Raw genomic sequence first — 21,738 nt, 5'->3', positions numbered from 1 at the left:
TGATCGCAGCTTCCGTTTGCGTCGCCACGCATAATTATAACTCGCTAATTTTATTGATAAGGTTACCAGGGGATACAGCGTGCGTAATTAGATGGGCTAGACCAGGTGCGCAACGACATGCCTGCGGCTTGTGTGACTAGTCATCTGGATGGCGTTAGTGCGCAAACCAAACCGTGCAGAATTTATTTAAGTAGCTTCACCTATAACTATTTAGTGTGACCGACCAATGCTGGTGACATGTAACGTTAGAAAGCGCTATACATAAATAATGACATTCATTTTGTATAAATTGTGTGAGAAAGTCGTTTACTCTTAATCCTTTGTAGATGCCATTCCACTATTTAAACATAAGAACATAATATTTATATAAAAAGTATTATTTATATATTATGGCTGTAATTATTTGAAAAAATGCTTTTGACAATAATATTATTGACAGATATTGTCAACAGATTAACAAAGTGGTGCTAGCTGTAAATACACAAAACTAAATTAATAAAAAAAAACTAGAACGTCACATTATACATTTTCTCTAATTTAATATAAACGTGCTGCATATTTCACTTGTTTAGAGGCGCATAACGAAGTAAATGATTTAAATAATAATAATAAAGTGCACTATGGCTAATTGAAATTTTAAACATTTGCAATTAATTATCATACAATGATCTTAGGATATGTCTGCAAGAAATGTTCATAGCTTAGCTATTAGAGTTCTATGTTAACTAACCTGTTTTCAAATTCCACTTGGTCTATTGTTTTTCAAAAACTTCTTTGGTCTCTAGTTCAGTCTAAAACGTCTATATGTACAGTATTGAATAAAATAAATTAGAACCTTTATAAGGCTCTTCAGACACAAAATTTGATCATTTTTTTATGTTGCCAATTCGACTATATTAGCATCATAGTGACCATGCTACCGCAATGTCAATGTTATATAATATCATATCTTGTGCTCTTGAATATCCAATTTTTTAGGCAATTTTATATGCATTAAACTTAGTGTTTATACCGAATCTAATAATTTATTTTGATAATACTTGGATTGGTGAGTATTGAACTAATATATAAGTGCACCGATGACCAAGTTGAGTAAATCAACTTTTAAGATATGGGTTTGTGAATTCTACATACCTAATTATTTTTCATATGATTCATTATAAGTGTTCAAATAAAAAAAATGATTTGTTTGTATATTTAGAATTTAAATGAACACAAAAGTCACACCAATATATTAAAATTAAAATATATTATAACAACATTTTTTACAATATATCCATGAAATATATTTCATATAATCTTTGTTAATCTTCAGCACATCAATTCCCTACATCATAAGAGAGAATTTATGCCGTAAAGACAAACTTTGAAATAATATTTGAAGTAATATTAAAATATTGAAAAACTGTACATAATTGCCTACCAGGAGTGCAGGTTTAATGTAAAGTGAAGTGAATATTATGGGATGTTCAAATGTGTTCAAAATTTGTGATATTATTGAAAAACCTTGCCATTCTCGTTTACTAGGAGCGCAGAAAGTCCGACGGGGTAACGAAACGCGGGTAACGGATGTGCCGAAAGCCACAGATTCGTGCGGGAACTGTCTGCGGTCAGCGCCGCCTGCCGCCCGGAGGGGCTAATGTACGGACTCTTGTTTTTGAAATTGGAATGACGTTGCATCATTTGCAATTGTGTGCTTACCATGAGCACAGAGGGCGCTTTTAAGTGTGTTTCAACGTCAATATTGAATGCTATACGAGTACTTTATGCGGGGAGTTTTTTTCAAATTTGGAACGATATTGGTTTTAATGCAGCGGGGGGGCGTAGCTATTAATATTGCTTACGGCGTGACGTAGACATCTTTTTAAGTGGTCGCGACTCATTTTCATTCATAAAATATTTTTTGGACGATCCCTTAATCTGAGTTTTATTAAATACAACAATGAACTTATTTTATTGATTGCCATTAATTTGATATACGCAAAATTATTATGTATCCCCTATCACTTCAAAACTTACTGTTGTACAAGTAAATATTAAATATTTAGCTATGTCTTTTTTATCCATATAAGTACATATTGTCACTCCAGTTTTAACTTAACGATGTAAGTGATTAAATTTATACATTTTAACTTATTAAATATTCAAAATTAAATACAAAAATAGTATAGTAGTTATATTCTGAAAAGTAGATTTTCGATGATGATGAATCAAAAATAAACAATGCCTACTGAATATAAATTATAAAAATACATTTGGGACAAAAAAAATATTAACTTCTTAATTAGTAGACAATACCAAGGTACGTAATAATATCTTTAAAAAAATAATCTGATATTAATATTAAACTATTTATGAACTGTAACAGATACCTACCTTACGTTCCAATGAGTTATTATGATGTCATCTTTAAATCAAAATTTAAATTAAGCCACCTCTCGACGTAATTGGAAACACTTGATATAGCACACGTATTATGATTTAGTTGGAAGAAAGACACTTCGGTTAATATAAAAGGTTATGACTAATCGCTTGGAAAGATAAAGAATTCTGATGTGTGTTAGATTTCTACACGGTCAAATATATTTTCCAAGACTTTTCTAATAGGTATGTTTCTAAATTATGAATTATTTGGTGAATTTAAAATACAATTACGTACATTATATGACAAAGACTGTATAATTGTATAATAATACACTATTATTGAACTTAACTTGCAAAAAAAATTACCAACCTACCTCAAATCCCTAATTATTGTTGCAAGACCAGGCGACCACCAGTCACGGGTCATCAGTCGACCGTGGTTAAGTTACGTTCAGTTATTTCAAGACAGCGGACGCGCCTAAGCTTGTTAAAGCTAAGACTATCGCGCTGTAATCTGATACGATACGACCAAAGCCGCATTCACCACAGAGTGACAACTCCTGACTCCTCTGTTTCGGCAGAGTTTCAGTACACGGGTACAGAGGACGCTTATGTCATTAAAGATAAATGACGGCAGAGCAAGTAACGATTCTTTATATATTCTAATACTCTTTCTTTAAGCACTAATGTGCATAGTTGCTACATCAGTCCCATGCAGCATCGCTTTGGGACAAGGAAGTGTAGCACTAAAATCTTTTCATTCTGACACGAAGGCGGCCGTGCACAAACCACGGCTGCATATACATGGCGGGTGGAGATGGGGAAACTCAAATCATCCAAAACGCATCTCTTTGACCTTCGTTGCACTAAATAAAATATGGTTTGAGCGAACGTCACGTCTATTATCCATCCTAAACTTGTCATCATCATTTATCCCAAAATACAAGTGAAACCGTGAAAATGACATTCCGAACCGTCCGTTTACCAGTGCGTGAGTACGTGAATACCGAACCAGCTCCAACGCACCATCCCTCTCAACATAAATGGTCAGTGCTTGGCATCCTGTTTAACTTCCCCCCCCCCTAGATTCGTAATCAATAATCATCTTCAAATGACAGTCCACTGCATAAAGCGCAACTACCAACAGTAATTACAAAGCAATGTGAATTAATTTTTGTTTCCGAGTTAGAATTACCTATGCTGTAAGAAGATCAGCGACAATTATTTCTCAAGTGTTTTTTATGAATTATATCAACTCTTCTCTTTATGAAAACGCTTTGTCGTCCAGACGTGATAATATTTATAAAAAAAAACAGTCTACAATTCTTACACGTCGGAAGTTTGAAATATAATAGCTGATATGATAGTCTAAATAAATAAATCATTGGCTGCTGCATATTTTACATTAATTCGTAAGCACTAGTTGCAGACATAAGTAATTGTTGAAGACTAGTAACATATTATAGACACAATACGAGAAAGTCACTTTTCAATATAAGTAGGTACTATTATATTTTCATACATAATATAAATTGCTCTAATCAAAAAATCCTTTCATAAACGTATTTATAATATTAATTAATACTAATACCATCGATCGAGGGAATTTGATCGAATTTTAATTTAAACTATAATGTATTTAAGTTGTTTACTATGCCACCTCAAGTGGAATAGTACAAAACTAAAAGTCCATTAGAATTCGATGTGTTTAGTTTTAATGCATTTAATATTTTTTATTTTGATAAACTTGGCCGCAAATATTATTTTTCTCACTATCCATGTATAAAATTTATTGCAAATTCATTCCGTCTTTTTTTCAAAATCACTATTGCAACAAAAAATAAAAATAAACATAGTATTTCCCCCGTTTCACTACCAAAAGTCGATTTTGTTATGATGAAAACTTTTCACTGCATCGGTATTTTATTTTTCATATCGGACGCAATCACTAACTAGCACGTCATATTGGGAAAAGCCGCGCACCTTTTTTGGGCGATGCACATTTTTTTGCGCGTCCGGAAATTCAATAGTGTTTTTGACATACTATCGAATTAGCGTTTGACAATTTTTCGTATGGTCTGAAATAGAATACACACGGCGATTCGTATGCGCTCCTGCTGTTTTCCGTTTATAAATTAAAATTAAACAAAAATGCTTTTAACCGGTAACAATATGCATTAATTTCATGAAAATGTAGTTATTTTTATTTAAAAAACGTGTTTGCTATATTCATGAAAAATGACAAAAATTAATTAACAAATTTACTCATTTTATCCAAATTTTAATAAACATTCACTATAAAAATGGTAACTGCAACACATAATATGTAATTACAATTGGCGTACATGGCGTTGATTTTTCGCGAGCTGTTGTATTAGAAATAGACGTCCGTATTGTATTTAAATCAAAAATCCATGTACCTACCTATAAATAAAACACTTCAAAATACAAAAGCAAAACCACCGCAAGGTTAGGTAAGTAAATTAGAAATACAATCATATCGTATATATTAATATAATGCTCGTGGGTATTATGTTGTACCGGTAAAAAAACTGATAATAATGAGAGCGTTATTATCAGATATTTGACATCAATCAATATCAAATTAATTTTCTTATTCTCCGATTCTCTATAAACAACGCATTATTTTTTTATCTCAATACTTTGACTACGGCCATAACTTCCCGGTAAGATAGCTCATGGTGAACTATTATACTACGGCAAAATTTAATACGTACAATTTACATGTAATAAAAAAAACATATTATATTATGTATTTATTGTATTAAAAAATATATTTAAAATGAACAAACACTAATATTAAATTTTTACTTATTGTTTGTTGACATATTATTTCATTGCATCGCATACTTTCATCTGCCTGTTTAAAATTAGGCAATCAAACATATTAGACACATGAGCAGTGGTTACATACTTTAGAAATAATGAACGGTAAGGTAATACCTTTATTAAAGGTATTATTCAGACGCCAAACGCGCAACATACCAGATTGGTTCTGCAAAGTGCAAGTAGTAAGCTGGACGTGTCATCGGACAACGACCACGGTGTTTTATAACTGGATCCATGAATTCAACTAAGTTCGGCGGATGTGCATTCCAGAAAAGAACTGAGGATCGATAGCAGTGAAAGAAGCTTGAGGAGGCATTCATCCAGCAAAGGAAAATACTTTTGTATATTATAATATGTTAACGTCTTCATTTTCATAAATATGGAAGTTGTATTAATAACAGTTTTTTTAAAATTAAATATTGTGTTTTATTAAGACTTGTCTACTTATTTAATCACATTTGTCATGAAAGTCATAATTTAATAATATTAGATGGTATTAAATATTGTTTTCTAAATAAGTGCTCATTTCTAGAGCCGTACGGGTTCGATAACCACATTTTTCAACACAATACAAAAATTTAAAACGTGTGTTTGATCCAAAACAAGCACTCAATGAATTAATCGAATGACTGACAATAAATTAAGTTTGTTATTAATATTGTATTAATATCTACACTTTGAAGGTGGATAGGCTCTGATCAGGAATAAAAATTATGCGTAGATATTATATACAAACAGTATTTTTTAGTTCGTCTAAATATTATTTTAGTTAATATATGTTTTATATCTATAATTGTGCTGTCTTCTTACTTCGTTGTTGTTTTGTAAAAAGAGCGAATTAACCAAAATGCTATTTTACAGGAGGAGGATTTTTAACTATTATTGACATTTAATTGTTTATAACTTGTGGATGATTATAAATATCTAACAAATTTATAATAAAGCTTAGAAAAAATACTGTCATTATAATAGGTATTATTATATAATATTTTAAAAGGCCATATTTTAAAAAATTTTAATTTTTTACACAACAAAGATAGTGGGGTACATATTATTGTATATTCAGTAAAATCTCGATTTCGCCAAAATGGTTGATTCGCTATTTTTACAAAACCTTGATCTCTACATAATTAATATGTTTTTAATAATCCGAATTATTGTAAAAAATTAAATCTTGTAAATAGGGTTTTAAAACGTATAATATAATATTATTATAATCAATAAAAATCTTTCATTTTAGTTAACGTTATTAATTATATTGTATGAAAATTCTGTGAAAACGGACTATCCGCAAAAAGCTTTTTCAATATTTTTATACATAATATGCAAAGTAAAAAAGCCCCTCAGTTATTCTATAATATGACTATCGTTCAAACATACATAAAACAATATTATGCTTTATGTTCGTGGTATACTTCTTTGCTTCTATATTTGTGTACGAACACGAATAAAAAAACTGTCTTTGAATCCTTACTATCGTAAAACAGAACGCACAGCCCAAAAATCTCTAGTCGTTCATGTTTTATATAGCTCTGAGAAGTAAAAACAGCCTTAAACGACGTTAAATTATCTCAAACCCACAAAGTAGTCGCCCTCTATTCAGAGCTTTCGTCTCGCCCGGAGCTTTTTCGCCCGGCGTCGTTGAAAGGCTTTTTTGCCCGCTGAAGCCTCTCCGGACAGGTCTGGCGGGGCGATAGACTGACGCCCTGCTAGACAGATAGCGCCTCCGCCCTTCTGTGCCTATTGTTTGCCTAGCGTGACGGGCCCCAAATTATATACTGGTGAATGGCACCGTTTTGTGATTTTTTTTGTACGGTTTCTATGAATTCGTGCTAGATGGAAGAAAACTACGAGTCATTTGTTTGGTCGTTTTGTTTCGAATTGAGAATCATTGTAAATAAAAAATATTACTTATATTATTATAAGTAGTAAGTACTGACTTTTGTTTATTTTTTACATTCATTACATTATCTGAAAACAAATTATAAGAAATATTTACTTCCATAAAGCATGCTAAGATTAATTATGGTACTAGGTCTTATTATATTAATCTGTGGTTAATTGAGGGTACAAGTGGCAGTGCAGACTCTTTTTCTTTTTTGTATGATGTAACACACTCCAATTTTCTTGATATTCCACTCTCATTTTAGGTATGTTAATTACTCACACCTTTTTATTTGTAGATTATTACATAAACCACCAAAGTCATATACTACAAATCGTTTTTTTTATGTCTGATCAAACATAAAACACTTCATATCATGCTCATACATACGTGTCACTCTGCGAGTACATCGTTAGGGTTGAGTTCTGATAAATCTGACGATGCCAGGCTCATCAAAGTACTTATGGAGATCATGGCTGTAGTCATGTTGCCAGATTACATTATTTAAGATGGATTTGAAGATTTTTCGCAACATCTTATGCTCACGTATTTGTATAAACCGTGTTTCTGTATAATCATAAATTCTCATAAATTTTACAATAATTATTATATTATAAATCCATAGAAGAACCAAAATATATTAATTTTAATTTTAATCTTATATTAACTATTTTCGTTTTATTCAACAAATATTTCACAAGATTTAAGAATGTAAAATTCTAATTATTGAACATACATAATTTATTAGCAAATTCAAGTAAGTTACAACAAAAAAATCTTGGAGTGATCCGTGACGTCGGTTAGTAATTAAAGTAATACCTATTTTGATTTAAAATACAAAAACCGATCGCCAATAGTAACTCAATTTGGAAAGCGCTTCAGAGAGTATTAAAAGCTATTATTTAAAACTTGACGCAATTAATTATGACGCTTATAGCATAATGGTATTTGTACATGGGCGCGAAACCCGAGAGATGCAGGTTCGATTCATTCTGGGTATCTTACTTTTTTCAAAAAGATTTTTTCTATTGGTTATAGTATATTTTCTCAAAAGTGTTTTCAAAAATTATGTATATTTACTTTTATATTTTAATAAGGTCTTTAAATAATTTTAATATCATGCTTCGTCTTATTACGTCATAATAATTATTAATAAATAAAATATATTATTTATATTCCCGATTTATAAAATAAAAATCATTCGTAAATGCTTATTTTACTTCAAATATTAAATTTAGTTGAATACATAAATTTGATAAAGTACAAATAAAAACTTCACCGATCATTAGGTAAGTAAGTATTTGAGTTAAATCTATTTCCTGCCTCTTACAAATTAAGTAGGCAGTATATTTGATGTTTTCCTTTCGGGTATTGAGGAGAGCTTACAAGCGACTGGCAGGTTTTATATTAAATTTATTTCCACTTATTTAAAGTGAACGAAAATGATTCGAGGAAAAAGATAAATGAATAAAACCAAAAAAAATCGCAAAAGAAATAGCTGAAAGCGTAGAAGGAATCTCTTGTTGGGGCTTATCGCATGTGAAATTTGGAATCGTTTTACGAATATTTTTTGAAAAATATATTAGCGATAGGGAATAATATTTCATTTACTTTGAAAACACGTTACTAAATTTTATATATTTAAATACTAAAAAACTTGAAACGTTTTCACTATTATTTATATAGGCAATTCAAAAGTTTGGAATATTCGATTACATTTGCTTTATTTTGTATGTATATAATATTATATTATTTTCTAATACATACCATCAATATTTCAATTATTTAGTATATGTACACAACTACGTATCCCTATCATAAGCTATTAGCTATTAACATACCTAATTTTAAAATAAAATATAGGTGTAGCATATAGGCACCTTTAGACTGGAGGTTATATATTATATTAGTACACCTTTTATATCCATTATATTCGCCTAACGTTTTGCAAATTTTACTCCGGGTCAAAAATAGACACTAAAAAAAATATTTGTGATCTTTGTCAGATGTAAAATTTGAACCCGCACCCCATTTGACACTTTAGAAAACGAGCTTTCTGTGACTATAATATCATTAAGTAGGTGCGTAAGTAAGTATATTATGTGTAGTTTACTAACATATTTTATTTTAACGTAAAAGTACAAACACTACGTATATAATGAAATATATATATATATATATATTTTAAACCATGTCCGATCCTTATAAAATCATATTATAGGCCTCCACAGAGTGGATGTTTGTATTAACAGATTTTGTTTTTACGAAAAATTTATGTCAGCCACTTCCTCAACCAATTACGTGCATACTCTGGCTCATACACAAATTGAAACATAATAATATGTATACTTGCCAGACCCAGGATTCAAACTTGGGACCATCGATGCTATAGGTCGACGATATATACCCCTTTCCCCAATGATATATAGAGAAAGTAAATACGTTTCTTTATGTAAAATAATTATTGTATAATAACTGAAATTAAAATAACTCTTATTTATTTCAAATAATTAAATAAACGACTTTAAAATATTGATTTGATATAGTTTCTAACAATTATAAATAGGTATATATTTATCGCAAACATCTTTTTTTTCAGGATTTGTTATTGGTTATTTACTAAATTCGTCAGTCGGATCTAAGCAAACAATTTCACTGAAATAAGCAAGCAGATTATCTTAAAGCTGTGGAGTAATGCATGTCTTAGAAAACGGGAAATGATAGTAAATTTTAACCATTAGTTTCACGATTAATGATCAATGATTTGTTTAAGATGTCATAACTATTAATAATAATATATCGATGGAAAAGTTCATTTGTAGACTACAATAAATTATATTGCTATATAAATTTGGGTTCTTATTCAAATTTCTGAATAAAACTGATAGCTTAAAGCCCCATCCCCGAAGAAATCTGCTCCCCTGGGACGGTGGATAGGCAGACGCCGGATTTATAACAAAGTGGTTCTGAGGCAACGGGTATGGAGGCGGTGAGTATTGAGAGCTTGATGCATTTCACTCGTGTGAGATAGCCAACTGCCTACCTACTCCACTTACAAAGCTAGCCCGGTCTAGAAAATCGGATACCTACTCGATATCTCTGCTACCCTGGGATTATATTAGACGTTTCAAAGACAACTTTTCAAAATATCTCACGATAACACTTCTCAACATGGTTTGTCTATTTTGGAACCGGTTTACATCACAACTTCCAAAAGATTTCTCAATTCATTTATTTTATCTATTTATGTTATATTATATTATATTAAATTGTAATTTATACTTTCTCCAGTGTTTTAAAATTACTGCGTTTCAATAATAGGAAGATTTGAATATTTTTAGCTTATCTATCTTATCTATATCTATCAAGGAATATTAAACTTATTTTAAGTGGTTATGAGTACAACATAATAATACGTAATGTAAAAGATATATTATAAATAATTTATAATACCATCTTATCTATCTTTATCATTTTTAGGCATGTACGTAATGCATACTGATATAAACTACCGCATGTATTCCACAAATGATACCTACACATCATAAAGTTTTCGCTCCTGACCGCCTCCAGCACCCCCCTCCCACTAACTTACACAATAAACAACGACGTACACTAATTATGCATTGCTTATATTCCATTATCTCGAAATGTATATGGAGAACCTGCTTAATAACATTTTAATGGTAAAACCATTCACAAGGAATCTAACAATGAATCACTAATAAAACATGATATAAGTATTATACTTGAAGAATCGGATGGGACTCAAATTTTATTATAATGAATTTTTATTGCATTAGTACTTCAATTTTCAAAACTCTACATATACAGGGAGTGGTCATTATAGAAAAAAAGTTATCTATTTTTGCTTGGCTTCTTATATTATTATAGGTACAGTATATTATATTGGTAATCATTTTTCAAAATCTTCAAGGGGATTTTATATTAAATATCAGACAATGTATTTACGTGGGTATGTAAAGTTCAACTTTAATCTTAATTCCATTTCTATTTACATTTATTCCGTTGGATTTACATCTTATTACTTACTACAGACTTCGTACATTTACTGCTAAATAAAATCTCCATTTTACTACTAGCGGAAATAACGTTATATGGACATGAAGGACCCGTTTCATCGTAATGCCTTTCAGTTTATGACTAGCCAGCGATTCATCGGATGGGAAAGGAAATTAATTTAAATGTCTAATAAATAGAATTTACGATTATTATTTTGTTTGAAACTTTAACTGGAATTTAAAATCCATAAAATACAAAACCGTTCCTAATAACTAGTGATAATATCAGCTGAGTTATTGTTAAATTTTAAGTGAGATCATTTTTATGAGACCTCCCAATTTTCAAACTGCCACAGTAAGTTTCTCAAACTAAGATCTGCGATAGTCAAGTAAAAAAATATTAGATAATTAAACTATTTTTATCTAATACTAGCTGAAGTACCCGGCTTCGCACAGGGTCGCTTCGTGGTTATATTTATCTTAGATATTTAAAAAATAATAAGTGGTAATTATTTTTTTAATATTAAAATATCTGTGTAATACAATATATCAATATGAAAATAATTCTAATAGGAGTAAAGGTCAAACAAAAGAACACTAAATTAAAATCGAATCCAAAATATGCAAACGTTATTAATGTTATTAATATGCAGTAACAAACCAAAATTGGATGGAACAAACTTTGTATTTTATATAATACTAATTTAGAAACCTTCGCAGGTGTGCACACAACTTACAAAAATTTCATCGCAATCAGATGAATGGTATAAGAACGCATATGAATAGAAGAAGATAGAATAGATAAAAAAGAAGAAGAAATGGTTGTCTCAATTTAGAAACCTTTGCGGGCGTGAGCACAACACTTGACCAAAATTTCATTGCAATCGGATGAATGGTATAGGAACACATACGAATAGAAGAAGAAGAAGACGATTGTACTAATTCAGAAACCTTCGCGGGTGTTGGCACAATTACTGAAGAAAGTCTTATTGCAATCGGATGAATGGAATAGGAACTCATACAATTAATAGATGAGGAAGATGGTCCTACTAATTCAGAAACCTTTGCGGGTGTTACCACAACAACTGACGAAGGTTTCATCGCAATCGGATGAATGGTATAGGAACCATACGAATAAAAGAAGATATAATGAAGAAGACGAAAAAGATGTTTGTACAAATTCATAAACCTTTGCGGGTGTTGGCACAACCACTGATGAAAGTTACATCGCAATCGGATGAATGATATAGGGACCAAACGAATAAAAGAAGATATTATGAAGAAGAAGAAGAAGAAGAAGAAGATGGTTGTACTAATTCAGAAACCTTTACGGGTGTTACCACAACAACTGATGAAGGTGTCATCGCAATCGGATGGATGATATAGAAACCATACGAATAAAAGAAGATATAATGAAGAAGAAGAAGAAGATGGTTGTACAAATTCAGAAACCTTTGCGGGTGTTGGCTCAACTACTGATGAAAGTTTCATCGCAATCGGATGAATGGTATAGGAACGCATACGAATAGAAGAAGATGGTTGTACTAATTCAGAAACCTTCGCGGGCTTGCGCACAACAACTGGTCAAATTTTCATCGCAATTGGATGAATGGTATAGGAACCATATGAATAAAAGAAAATAGAATGAAGAAGAAGAATAAGATGATGATTTTTCTAATTCAAAAACCTTCATGGGTGTGCATACAACCACTTACCAAAATTTCATCGTAATCGGATGAATGGTATAGGAACCATATGAATAAAAGAAAATAGAATGAAGAAGAAGAAGAAGATGATAATTTTTCTAATTCAGAAACCTTCATGGGTGTGCATACAACCACTTACCAAAATTTCATCGTAATCGGATGAATGGTATAGGAACCATATGAATAAAAGAAAATAGAATGAAGAAGAAGAATAAGATGATGATTTTTCTAATTCAGAAACCTTTATGGGTGTGCATACAACCACTTACCAAAATTTCATCGTAATCGAATGAATGGTATAGGAACCATATGAATAAAAGAAAATAGAATGAAGAAGAAGAATAAGATGATAATTTTTCTAATTCAGAAACCTTCATGGGTGTGCATACAACTACTTACCAAAATTTCATTGTAATCGAATGAATGGTATAGGAACCATATGAATAAAAGAAAATAGAATGAAGAAGAAGAAGAAGATGATGATTTTTCTAATTCAGAAACCTTCATGGGTGTGCATACAACCACTTACCAAAATTTCATCGCGATCGGATGAATGGTATAGGAACGCATACGGGACAGACACACAGACAGACAGACATACAGACAGACAGACAAGCAATAAGTTGACAAAGTTTTGTCGCAATCGGATGAACGGTATGGCAGTGCATTCAATACGAACAAACAAACAAACAAACAAACACACAAACAAATATTATTTTTTATATATTAGAAGATGCATAATTTGTATGAAGAATTCCGAATTATATACCTAAGTATATTCAAAATAATTATATCACCACAAGTTTAGTAAATTTGGTCACAGTTTTATAAAAGGGTTAATTTTTTATTGATTTATTTACATAACTTAATGTCCCGTTAAAAAAAAATAAGACACAAAAATAAGAAATATTTCAAAAGCCACAGACGCTCTAATCCATGCTCAAAGACTTAAATGGAAATGAGCGGGTCATGTAGCGCGACTACAAGACGAGAGATGGACAAAACTAATTACTTCATGGAACGGCCCAAAAGGGAAACGCTATAGAGGAAGACCCCATGCGAGATGGCAAGACGACATCATAAAGACAGCGGGCCCAAATTGGCTACAAATAGCCAAAAACGGAGTCCAGTGGGACTCTTTGGAGGAGGCCTTCACCCGAAAAGGGGTTCTTACAAACCAATCAAACTAATAACATATCATTGTGTAATTTATAAACATAATCTAATAGTATTATACACATGTGTGAGTCAGGGTATGGACCTAATACGTTGAGCAAGTGGCTGACATCCATTTCTTGTAAAAAACAAAATCTATAAAATAAGTAGATAATACAATCATAGATAAATATATATACATAATAGATATATTCATAGGTTATATATATATTCATAAGATATAGTCAATTAACTGTCATTTACTTTTGTTTGTAAGAAATAAAAAGGCTTTTTATTTATTATTATTATATATAATGTCCCGCTAACGGCTGTATTGTACTACAAATGCAACATATTATTATAATTTATAATTTACACATTAATAAAGTCAGTTATAAAAATAATTATTTTTATACATAACTTGAAAACACATAGTGAGTAGTAGGAATTATTAATTTTCTTAATTACTAATAAAACACAAAAACCAATAGTAAAAAATATCGCTATTTGATAAACATTTCATGTAGCACCTACTAGCTAAAATTACAGTAATTAAGTAGGAGACCCGTAGCTTTATTAGTTAAAGCATATTGGCGCGATACAATTCAAACGGGTTTAAATCCCGTCAGGCGTCGTATTTTTTTCAAATGTGAATTTTCCGAGTTATCCCTATAATATGTTCAATAATTTATAGAATGTGACATTCTCAAATCTTGTGAATTATTCTATGAATAATAGAAATGGTTATCATGAAAAAAAATATTTTTCTATTTTCTCCCGTTTTTTTCTATTCTCCCCTTCCAGCTCCAATTATAGCAGATATCCAATACCTATAACTTTGAACCTCTTATTAATATTACGTAACTCAGAGAATATTCTTCTACCTACGCTTCTGATCGTCTGTACTTTTCCCTACAATATAAGTTATATTATACTTACAATATAAGAATAAATCATATCTACTTAACATTATGAAAAATATAATCTGCAGCTTTCAACGCTTGATAGCTATAAGTTCCCTTGACTTATTGAGTCGTCCTAAAACTTTTTAATAGTAATGTGATCAGCCCATGAAAATATTCATAGTACCTACGCAATTACAGCTACGTCTTGAAAGTTTCCAGTTATCTCATGGTCTATTATTTTAATATCGATTGTTTATTAGCAATTTCATACATTGTTATTTTCAATTTAATATGTTAATAATTTTTTGTTTATCACGGTACAATGCTTAGTATTTGAAATCGATTAAAATTGATATTTAACTAAATATATTATTATAATGAGATACAAATGATGCAATATAGAAGTTTCATAATAATACATAAATACAAAAGACAGTTTTAACACTCACATAAATTATAAAAAAAAAACTACTGCTATTGTAAGTACATATTGTTTTCTTTCTTTCGACCATATAATAATATCATAATATGGGTCTCCACAGTGTGGAGGTTTGAATTAACATTTTTTTGTTTTTACGAGAAACGGATGTTAGCCACTTGCTCAACTTACTAGATCCATACTCGGACTTCAAACCTGTGACCCACAAAATTACTAGCCGACGCGTAAGCCGTTCGACTATCATGGGCATGTCAAATTTGGCTTAATTGAAACCATGAAAAAGATATCATAAACAATTTACTAAAAATATCCTTTAAATAATGCCATTACGATTATAAATATATTATTATATTAAGGGAAAACTATTATTGGTGTCAGAAATTGAATTACTTGTGTTTTCCGGTACTCTATTGCAATATTTTTCACTAGCTACAAAAAAGATCGGGCACCATCTTACATAAAGTTTAAGGATTATACACGCCTCAAACGAAAGAGTATTTTTTGTTAATAATCTGAACTTTTTTTGTGATGCCAGGTCTTCAATTGCATGAAAACTGAAATGTACCTAGTTTCTTTTTCATAAACTGTCAAATTTAATATTATCATCACAGTAAAGCACCATTCACCAGAAACATTTTTTTATTTAATTAATTTGTATGTTTCTGATATTTTCCCGATATCTCTTAGTGTAAATAAACTTACAGTAATTTATTTGAACACTAATACATACAAATATATCTATTATTATTATTTTTGATGAGTAAATTTTTCTCGAAGTAAACACTTCTCCAACAGCCTAACCTAATGTCTTTGCAGGGATCGGTCAGTTCAATTAACCCCAACACAGTGAAAGGTATTTGCTTGATTTCAAGTAGGCTTTCATGCTTTGGATTTGTCATTCCGATCACGAATCTTCGCACCCTCCACCACCCCCTGCATACTTCATTTAAATCATGCCATCGATGGAGGGTTTGAAAATTTAGGAGAACTTATCATGACGGTATTTAGCTGGAATATCTTCACTTTGATTGGATTTCTCCATGCATTTTCCCAACTAACTAAGTAAATTATCTTTTGAGTTTTCAATATTGACTACTTGAGTACTTGTTACTTAAATTGTTAACATAACATAATATTTAATGAGTCTCTATTGATGTTATTTTTATAAAATCTTTAAAATCATCAATCTTGTCAACAGGAATCCTTAAATACACCAATATTTTTTTTTATTGATTCTGGGTAATGATTTCATTAAAAAACAAGTAGGTACATTATACATTTAAGTAAGTTAGTTTCAGGTAAATTGGAGTAGGTACTGAGGTTACAATGAATACAGGTGAAAAATGAGTTATACACATTTGGGATTGGTTTATAGGGTGACCAGAGAAACATTTTTGATAGGTAACTGTTTATCTGAGTTAATCATATAAAATTTTAATTTGGTACAGTGTACAATTATAAGATTTTAATTTAGTACCTTGGAAGTGTGCGTATTGTCCTAAATGCCGCCAAGGACTGACATGAGTCAGAACATTACAAGACCCCCCTCATAGTGAAATGCCTAATGAAATGAAATCTTAGCATTATGATAGTATTTATATGTGATATGTTAATAATTATGCTCTAAAATTATTCAATTTTATACAATATTCAGAGTAAATTGATGGATAAAAATCTTGCAGCTGTAAAATATATTCACATTATCGTAAAGTTTGTTAGATTTGACACGAAATAATATAGTTGAAGTGACGCCGAGTGAGAAAAACGTCGTAATGTGTTTGATGTAAATAAAGTGTATCGATTGGTTAGAAAAAAATTCTGACCTATCTCTGACACTTATTCACCCCTGTTAGTAGATATCTACCTACTTGTAAATATTACTTTTATTTTTTAGTGATTTATAATATTATTAAAATAAGAAACATACAATTTCAACTTATATAACAGTCAACACATTCTAATTGTAATTATAGTAAAAGGTAAAGCGTTTAGACAAGAAAAATAAATTGAAAATTAACAATAGGAGTAGGTACGAGTATATTATGATAAATTTATATCTAAATTTTCCAGCAGTGCGTTGATGTGTCGAACGACTCATGCAAATATCGTCTCGTGTACTTTAAGTAAATAAATAGTTCAAAGTGCAAACTATAACTTCAATAATATAAAGTGAAAATGATCTTCGAGATTCAGCAACGGATTTTATTTAAAGCATTTAATATAACCAATTCATCAGAAAATATAAAAGACTGCCTTTTAATAGTTAAAACTAATCATACAATTAAAAAATTATAAAGTACAATCAAAACAATAAAGTACAATATACGTATTTCTCATAAATTGGATTGGTATAAAATATTATCAAAAGCATAACAAAATTTCTGCAATTAACCAAAAGGGGCTTATAACATAACTCCTCAAACAGATACGTCTTTGTACATAAAAAAAACACTAATATACTAAAATAATAATTGGACAGGAAATATATATATCGTTATTATTACTAGGTACGTTGGTAGGTAGTTGGAATTCATGACCTTTATTATATTCTTCATCCTGGGGATTTCAAAACCAGCCAGTGTTTGGGCCCCTAACTCCCAAAATTCACGAGAGTAATACCCAAAGAATTTTTTATTAGAATCGGTACCCAAATAGTTAAATCATTGGAATATAATGTTAAATACGATTCGAGTAAGCTATAATACATTCGCTTACTTAAATCAATATACCTCCCTATCTTTCTACAAGAGCAAAAATTTCCAATGCAAACTTTGACAAAATAAATCAGATGTTGGTTAACGGTCCAAAATGGCCGGGCAGCGTCACCGAATCGAAAAGTTTAAAGGTTAATAGGATTTCATCCCAGAGGCCTGTTTACTTCAATGTTTTATGTCAAACACTTTCACACACGCACGCTGGACATTATGGTCGGCCCAGGGGATGAGGCCAGTTCAGTGGTCGGCATTTTGTCCTACGGTAGAGGGTCGAAAGAACTTTGAATTGACTGACTTATTAATATAATCATAATGGTGTCACGGTAATTTTAAATTCTAGAAGTTGATTTAACGATAATAATTTATTATTTAATTATATCATAGCAGTCGCTGTAATATTATTTTACTATCATTAATATAATAATAAAGACTCATGGTGGTATAATGTGTAGTTTTTAGTTATTTTAATTTGGTATAAAGTCCAATTACTAAGTTTAGTTTTTTTATTATTATACACAAAACTATTTTATGGTTGTTTATCGTTTCATATCTATTTTAATATTACCTAATAGTATGGCTTTATTATTTTGATAGTTTGAATGTCTATTGGGGACAAATAATAGTATGTGAGGAATGATTATGTAATTAAGAGATTATTTTTTTGTGGACCGCTTGATTGAATGGTTTGATATCGACTACTCATTGAATCTAATACAATATTATAATGTACGTTCTAGTGAAGAATACTTTATTATCGATTGAAATCGTTAGTTCTATTTTATGACGATAGATGTTACTATAAATGTTTTAGTTTATTATTAATTTCAGAAAAATTAATCTATCCCAAACAATGATTTCTATTATAAATAAAGAAATTTAATAAAATAACTATTATCGGTTGAAGGTAATTGGTGAAATTTGAATTTTGAGTTAAGTTTTTATTTTGGTTTCCACCACATGTGTTTCACGGTCTGTTAATGTAGTAACTGATATAGTTGAAGATCGATCAGTAACTATATTATTGTAAATTTGTCAATAATAAATCTGTATTATGCATGAAGTCTGCAATTTTGAAGAAATCTTTGTTTAGCTACGTATTTTTTTCGACTTATACGAGGTATAAATGAGAACTCTGCCATTCTGGGCAGTGTTAACCTGTGTGTCCCTGATAACTATCTTAGAAATAGAGACCATCAGTTGTTTATTCTCCCAAGGTGCAGAACCAGCCTGCCACTGGTAATGCCAATTGGGAGGGTGATAACTATGTTCAACAAAATTGCTTCGAGTATTGATATATTCCACCTACTTGAGAATGAGTTTAGGTGGACGTTGTGTTATAAATTATTAAAATACGGTCTGCTAAACTCATCCGGTGTACTTCCTTGTACCTATCTAATTTATCTACTCATCTATCTCTTTTTTATGTAATACTGTTATATTTATATATTTTTGTTTCTAAATGTCACGTCTTAAACTTATAATTTGTAATGTCCACAATATGTTTAAAAAAAATATGAATTGAATTGATTTGAAAAGGTAAAACCCGGTTGCAAAAAAAGATTCAAATATAAAAGTATTATAACACGTTATGTATGAATTAGAATATTTTTATTATCTTTATTTTATAGTTACCATATAGTGAATATAGGGTTTGCATTATTAAAATAGAGATGCATTATGAACGTGTGGTGCGTACGATAATATTTATTTATACTATCGGGATGTTTTATAGTGGAATATATTATATACTTTTTTATAAAAGTCACGGTACAGTAGTCAGAGTAGTGCACAAAGTATCTACGTTGGGGTTATTGGTTTGATTCCCTACGTCTAGTAATATTGTTATACAATTTGTATTATTTATCCAGAGCAAGCATTAAATGTGTCCAGCCAAATAGCTTGCAATTTTTTTTTAAATGAGTAAGTTTTATAATAATATAAGCTACATTATAAGAAAAAAGCTTTTGTTGTTACGTAGCAGTGTTGTGGTTTGGCGTAGCAGTTGAGCTTCGGCGTAGCACACCACTGTAGTATAACATTACGTCCGAATCGCTTCGGATTTTCTCGTTTAATGTTGGTATTCAAGAGAAAAGCTGGGTTTCAATAATTATTTTATAGAGGGTTTGTCATTACTGGGACTTAGTCAATGTTAGTGTTAGCTTAGGTGGGAGATGTTAGGAATAATTGTATGAATTAGTATGTAATCACTCGATACTAAAGCAAATTAGGTAGGTAAAATGTACCTAATACAACTTAAAACACCTAGATGATTTTAAGTACCTAACGTTACGATCAAAGCATTGATTTAATAAACGGTTGGTAGTTTTGATTCAATATAAATAGTTACAGTATGTTCATACCACCTATATAAAATAAATACTCATTATAATATTAACTACATACTAAATTTATTTATACTAGAAGTTGGTAATTAATTTACTTTCTATGTCAATATTAAAATAGAATTGCGTTACAGGTATATTTATTGAATATGCATGTATGTATGCGTCTATTGATTTTTGGAATTTAAAATATGTTTAAATATAATTAAAATCTAATTTATCATTAAGACTTTTATACCTTGTTGATATCAGGGACATCGTTAACCTTCTCTTTACTATGCTAAAAAAATCCGTCCATTTCAATGATGTCACCTTAGGTTATCATACCAAATATATGTATAAAAATATATGAAACCTAAATATATGAAAATATTACAGTGAATAAAAGAAAATTGCCTATTTTGGCAACATAATATAGAAGTCAAATAAAGATGTATTTTGTAATGATCAAAAATATATTAAAACTTAATTATAATCATACAAGTATTTCTACACATTTTCACTGTCTACAAAGTCATAATACTATCTTAATCTCACCTCTTAGGCCCGTTTCAGACGGGACACCGGTGTCGCGCTCGTATATAATAAGGAGACCTTCGCATTCGAATAAAGTGTCCATTGTATTATGTTTATGAACGCCCCAGAGCTAATGAGTCAACGCGTGTCCGGTAAAACTTTTCCGTCGGCTGCTACATTCTCAAGCCGCCGATACACCTGTTTTTATTACCGCAGCCAGTTTTATGTTATAATTTATAACACGAAATTATGCGTTGACTCATTAGCTCTGGGGCATTCATAAACATAATACAATGGACACTTTATTCGAATACAAAAGCCTTCTATATTATATCGAAGGCGACACCGGTGTCCCGTCTGAAACGGGCCTTACTTTCATATTATGATATCTTTCTCATAATTGAGTATGTCTCTCTTTGTTGCATTTACGAGTACCTTGAGTACGGAGTCTTTCGTTCGCAATAAAACGCGACGCCCTGTTTGCAATATGCATTTATAATTTATGATCATTTATAAGTGTATGAGTCAGAGTATGAACCTAATAATAATAAAGTTGAGAAAGTGGCTGACATCCATTTCTTCTAAAGACAAAATGTGTTGATACAAACATCCACACTGCGGAGGTCCATATTATGATCTTATTAGGATCGGACATGGTCAGATAAAAAATAAAATCAAATGGATATTATCACACGATTAAATGTATTTTACTGGATAATGCTATCGATTTTGAAAATAATTACACTTTAATCAGATGTAATATTTATGATTCTAAAAAGTCAATACCTAATTAATAAAAACCACATTTTTCATTTTAAAGAAAGCTTATTAAACAAACGA

The sequence above is a fragment of the Rhyacophila brunnea genome, unplaced genomic scaffold (assembly GCF_057557595.1).
Source record: "Rhyacophila brunnea isolate RB1 unplaced genomic scaffold, BYU_Rbru_1.0 scaffold_8, whole genome shotgun sequence".
Lineage (NCBI taxonomy): Eukaryota > Metazoa > Arthropoda > Insecta > Trichoptera > Rhyacophilidae > Rhyacophila > Rhyacophila brunnea.
This window is presented reverse-complemented; position numbering follows the sequence as displayed.